The following is a 6754-nucleotide window of genomic DNA, read 5'->3' on the forward strand; positions in this document are numbered from 1 at the left end:
GCTTGAGAGAGGCATATCATATGAACTAAGCCGTTCTACCAAAGATACAGAAGAAGACTAAGGCGTCCACTTTGATAAGTTTTGGCAAGGCCGTCTTGCTAAAAATATTCCGTCTTACTGATGCGGTCAGGACGCGCCCCGCTTCTAAGTCAGATTACACAGAATTCAACGGGAAATTTTCGTCACTCTGATAAGTGTTTTGCAAAAACATCCCCAATTGAGGTAACGTTGAGGAAGACGAGATGCCATATTCATTGTAGAGCAGCCCAACACAACAGGCGTCGGAACGCGATAACACGACATACCTTCTCTCTTCCGTACTATTCGCCACGAGAACGAACTATAGGTGGCAGCACCGTCGCCGCGTTAGTGGAGTTCGACGGAACGCATTGAAATGTACGCAGTGGCGCTTCGCTCTGAACAATTTGGCCCGATTTTCTTGTAATGAAACGCGCTAACTGCAGTGATATATCTTATATTGCCCTCTAAAGGCCACATTTTTTGCACAAAATGCGCACAACGTTTATATTTACTTGAAAGAAGCGCAAACTGTCATTCAACGAGGGACTGGCACTTAGCCACATGGCCTCTGTTTTGGAACCTTCTCGGGGCTTTTTGTGTGTGTTTCGCTTGCGTTCCACCTACTCTATTAATATTGTTGCGCCAGTTATGAATGCCGCATTCTCTGGGAATCTTGTACTGGTTTAAGAAAGTATGTATTCCTGTACAGCGAAGGTAAAGTATAACTTAATGCGCACTCTGCGTCACCAATTGATACGCACTCTACAGCCCCCTTTTCTTTTTCTTTTTTTTAAACGCTGGAGAATGGCAAACAGTTAATGCATTAACTTAGGCAAGCTAGGAGCCTGTGATGACATCACGTTAGTAGGATCATCAGGTTGCTTCAGATGACATCATTTTTATCGCCCTTGCACGGTTACGCGCACAACAGTGATGTGACAAAGTTGTAATGATTTAAGGAGCTCAAATCGTTAGGTGGTTTTCTTTCAGCTAATAGTGGCCAATGTCTTGCATCAAGCTAGCAACATTACAACGGAGAGCGAAAGGGAATTATAATATCCGCCTTTCAACTCAGTGTTATGGCGTCCTCCGTCTACACACTGCTGTGTCACACATTATTTTCGCATAATAGCCTATTTTAGCTTTCCTTTTGCAGCAGCGAATCAAAGTACAGAAGTACACGATTTAATTGTGAGGCGAGATTGATTCGTCGTTGTGACATCCGAAACAGATATTAAAAGAACATCTCTGGTCGCTAACCCCTAAGCGATAGTCATGCAGTTATCGCAATTATCATAATGCAGTTATATTAATATAAAGTGTATGACGCGACATGATATGCGTGCACGCTTACGACTATGTTCGTTTCCCCGCGTCGCGTTCGCAAAAACTCGTCTAGCGAAGACGTCACTGCGGGTTACCTAGCAACCACCTCGCGAAGCGGCGTGTGCTTTGCCTCCTCTCTGTGCCGTGCACATCTTGCCTTGACATGGAACTTAAGGAGAGGGAAGTAGAGCATGCGCCGGAGCGCGCTATGCTCGGGAAGAGAAAGAGAAAATGAGAGCGAGAGAGAGAGAAATAAATTGTAGCAGCACCAACAAGGCAACGCGCAGAGCTGCTGCCGACGCCATCCGCGTTTCCCCGTTTCCTCGCGTTCACGCCGAGATGTCCGTGACTGCAGCCGGCACCTCTGGTGTTGGATCGGCAGGTTTCGACCAGCCACGCCCCGGCAAGTGTGGAGCGCAGCTCGGCCGTGACGTCACCGGGGAGATAAAGCTCGGAACCGCCGCGACGGCGGCAGAACTCTAGTTGACTCTGGGGCAAGCACATGTAGCCTTGACATGGGACGACCAAAGAAGATTCGGACACCCGAAGAAGAAGCCGCTCACCTTGAAGCGCGCCGCGCGGCCAAGCGAGAATCTGCGCGTCGGCAGCGAGCCGATTCGGAATACCGTACCTGGCAGCACTTAGCATTTCCTAGCAAAACCTACCCAAGCCTAGTAAAACATGGAAAAAGCTAGGCCGATCACCAGCTCCGCTGTTTACTTCAGCCTTGCACCACTAGTGCAAGCTGCCCACATTTTTTTTTTCTACTGCTGAGTGATGTTCACACCACCCCGTTCATCTCTCGTGGTATACATAGAATGCGGAGTGATCAACAAATCGTGACAAGTCACTAAAGCGCAGTACTCAACGTTTCGCTGCTACCACTCGTCTCGCGCAACAACACAAAATGTTTTTTGTGATGTTCTCGAAACACAAAGCGATAATAAAATTGATATGATTGTGGCGAGCGGAAGGTGCGACATTCACATCGCGCGCTCGACACTGGTATTGATTGATCTTACCACAGGGCAACGAACGCTAAATGTTTTGTACACTGTCCAAAATGCAGACATGCAGCATTTATATATGTGCTACGGCCGCGGAAGGAGCAGCCTTTCACGCCGTACACGCAAATGTAAACACGTAGTGCTTAGCAGACGACGCGCAGCGCAGCCAGGGTTCAGCCAGGGCCCGCCAGGCGGCGACTCTGCTGTAATTTCAACATCTGATGTATGTTGTGGTTCACGGCTGCATAGCAGGCACACCTGTGCAAGAAGTAGTAGTAGCAATAATAATAATAATAATAATAATAATAATAATAATAATAATAATAATAATAATAATAATAATAATAATATAGAGGGGCGCTCCTGTCTTCATAGACGCAATATACAGCGATACAGCGTTCAATAGCTACCACAGCGCTGCCAACGATAAGTGTTGATTGATTAAATTATTTATTAATGTAAAATCACTATAGTTATTTATTTATTCAAAATACTCCTAATGGCGTTACTGAGGGGAGTGGTTTGCGCCTGTGTTTATACAATGCTGGATAGGGCAGTTGAAAAGGTGAATGATTAGAAATGCTGGCGTCCGAGGGAGGTGGTTCCATTGTGACGCTGTCTTCGGCAAGAATGAGTGGCAGAAAAGGTCTGTTCGGCACCTTGAGGTTGTGGTCCATTCGCGAGGAGAAGTAAAGAGGTGGTATAGAGAGATCACGGTTTAATTCAGGATTTGTCAAGTATATGTTATGAAACAGGCACAAACGGGTGAGTTTCCTTCTGGATGATAGGTCTGGGAGATCAAGGCAAGTTTTAATGGCTGATATATGCTGGCATTGCGGTAATAACCCGATACAAACAAAAGTTGCAGTTTCGCCCGAAATGCGAAGCATCGATTGCGATAGCGAATTAGTAGACAGCTATACGAAGTAAGGAGAGCAGTTTTGTCGGTGGTTTAAACTTGTAAGCATTCGTTTATAAACTAAATTAACAAACGTGGTGTAACGCGCGCACAAGCAAACAGGAACACATCTCACTCGATGAGCGCGGAAACTCGCTGCCGAAACGCTGGCGTGAGGAAGCGCGGCGGCAGCAGCGAGCCAAGGAACCTTCGTGCTGCCTCTCGCTTCAACGCGAATTAAGCGGCTCCGCGCACACGAAGCTATCAGCACTCGGTGCCCTCTGTCCCCATCGCAGATCGCTTTCAAAATAGGGGCCGCGCCATACGCAGCATCCGCCGGAGTTTGAGGGAAGTGGGAGGGCGAGAGCCAAGTGTTCGGTTAGCAGCATTAATCACGCAATAGATGTGAGTTTGCCATGATAGATTATCAATAATGTGACTACCTAATATCTAAATATTATACTACGTCACAGAAGAAAAAACTGGAGTTGTTAATTTTATAGTTAAGACGTACAAAAAGCGCTATGACCTGAAGATGTTATCAATTTCAATTTGTTTACCTATAGTTTCACTAATGAGTGATTGCACCACAAGAAGACGTCAAGATCTGCCTGAAGTGGGAGGGAATCACCGGGGTTAGATTATTTCACGACAAATCACACAGTCATCAGCAAGAAGCCTAATGTTAGATGTCAGGTTGTTCGGTATAGATCATCAATATAAATAAGAAAGAACAAAGGCCCAAGGACAGAGCCTTGCGGCATGCCAGAAGATACAAGACAGATTGATGAAACGGTATTGGTAACAGACTGTGTTCGATTGCGGAGAAAGCATTCAATTCAGGTAAGCAAGCTGGAGTCAGTATTAAGGTTGCTTAAGGGCACAGAGTAGGCCCACAGTACCACATACTGCATGTATCAAAACCTTTTTAGAAATGCAAAAAAATCAATGCAAGAGCCACGGGCAAGAATGGAGAACAAGGCATTAGTAAACATGAGTAGTTATGCGAAAAGTGTTTTTGGAAACTATGTTTATATTCACTGATGTTGTTTGATTGAAGAAAAACTTCGAGATTAGAATAAATAATGTGCTCTAGTAGCTTGCAGGGGTTGCTGGTGAGTGTAATAGGTCTGTAGTAGATAGGACGCAAAGGATTACATCCTTTGGAATAGAAACCACCTTCCCCGCTTTTCAGTCGCTGGAAATTACACCAAACTCTAAATACTGCACGAAAAGTCTTGATAAAATGATAGAGAGTAATTTACTGTGAATTTCAAAAACTTTGCAGTAATTCCATCAGTACCAGATGCAGATCTCTAAGCTCTTAATGAGCTTTGTTATTCCAACCCAGTCAATGATGATGGAATCGATAGATGGAATCAAGTGGTTCTAAATTACAGGCGAAGCAGAAGACTTGTCATCGAAAAACGATAGCTTAAGTATAATTCTGCAGGGCATTACAGCACATATCAGATGGTATGACGTTTCCTATTTCGTAAAAATGTTGAAATCTTCATTATTTTGACCTTTGACCACTTCCAAAAACGTTTTCGGCTTATTCGGAGCAACACAGGAAGCGTGTTAGAAGGAAAAAGTGCGCTTGGCCGCTTCCAGCTCATGCTTGTACTCCGAGACACACTTGTGATAAGCTGCCGCCGTTCGACTTATCACTTGGCAATGCTCTTCTGTAAATTCGTTTTTTTTTTTTTTCTTGTTTCGAAGATAGCTGAGCAAGGCTGTAAACCACGGAGAACTAAAGGTAGAACGAACGTTGCACAGAGGCAGAAATATGCACATGTACGGTTTGCTATATGAATCGTGCAAAATAAACTCAGTAGAATTCGCAAAATGAGACGCTAATGGCGGCGTGGTTCGCTTTAGCATAATCTCTTCTCATTTTACTGTGCTGTGGTGCTCGCTCAAATGGGAAGTTGCAAAGAATATGAAGGATGCAGGGATCTCTTAGTCCGGGCAAATATGTATGTAAATGGTGAGAACCCATCTGTTCTTCTTTCTGGGGTTTTACGTGCCAAAACCAGTTCTGATTTTGCGGCCCGCCGTAGTGGAGGGATCCGGAATAATTTTGACCACCTGGGTTTCTTTAACGTGTACTACAACGCCAGCACACGGGCGTTGATATATGGACAAAATCTAGCAGGTTTGATGAAGTGGCAATAGTTCGCGTAGGTTCTTAAATAATTGAATCAAGCTCAAATCATAACAAAGATTAACAAAATCCGAGATCCGAGATTTCAGAAATCCGAGATTTCAGATGTATGCAAAGAGACGGTACCGCAACTGCTGTTCCATTAAATATCAGGGAATTGAAGATCACCGATAACTAGAAGAGGTGCATTCGGGTATCTTGCGATAATGATTTTCGAACTGTCGTGTAACAAAGCTTGTTATTTACTACAGAAAAAAATTCACCACCGATTACGATACTCCCTAATGCGAAATTTGAGCGCAGCTCTATACGTGTTTTTATTTCGCGATATATTGGCTGGCGCGGACAATCTGTCGTGTGGCATGTTCCAAACAGAGCGAAGTGTGGCGCGACCGCCTCGCTAATCGGCAAATCGCGAGAGGCAGCGCGTGGGTGACGCGTGGACGCGATTCACAGCAGCCGCCGCAGACAGACCTCCGTTCATGCAGCGCTTCTCTGGCGCCATCTCGTGGCGGCAAAGCCCGTCTTGCGCGGCATTACGCTTTTCTTCTAACGCTTTCGCCATACCCTCTGCTTTCCGCCTCAATGGTTCCGCTGCAGCCTCCTCTTCCACTTTCCTCCCGGCGCTCTCTTCGCTATCGCCGTCTTTCATCTCCCACTGCGCTCCGCGTTCGCCTTCGTCCTTCGCTGCGCTCGTTCGCTCGGTTAAGAGGCACAACGCCGACGCTCGGCACAGGAACGGGCGTCTAAGAGCGGCGCTCTAAAAATGGGCGTTGAAGTCGTTTAATCCCCGTAGGAAGGGTGGAATGTGTGACCACATGTGTGTATGTATTCAGTTCAGCGCTTCAGTGAGTTTTGTTTTGTTCTGCTTTACCAATATTCTTGTAGACTAATGGTTTCGCTTACTCCCGCGAACATGCGCAGGACTGAACATATTTCGATTTTGTATAATAAACACAAGAATCGCATAATTATGTGAAAAGCGCTGTTCTTGATAGTGACCACTAAAGAGAGCATGCAGAATGTCAGACTTCGCGGTCAATAACTCACCTTGCAATTTCGCGGCGATTTCCAACGCTTTCAGTAACGAATTTTGAGCAGAAGGTATAAATTGCACTTGTAGTGGGGATGAAGCAACGCGCGCGGCAATGGCACAATGTCTTGGTGCGAGCGGCGATCGTGAGCTGTTGACGCCGGCTGACACTGTCTTTGTTCCCGTCATGCAATCCTTTTAATTTATTAACGTGCAGCCTAAATACATCATTATACATAACTGAGCAAGGTGTTATGCGCGCATACATCTGTAATCGCAGAGTAAGACATCCCCAGCCCTTC

Source organism: Dermacentor silvarum, chromosome 6 (genome assembly GCF_013339745.2).
Source record: "Dermacentor silvarum isolate Dsil-2018 chromosome 6, BIME_Dsil_1.4, whole genome shotgun sequence".
NCBI lineage: Eukaryota > Metazoa > Arthropoda > Arachnida > Ixodida > Ixodidae > Dermacentor > Dermacentor silvarum.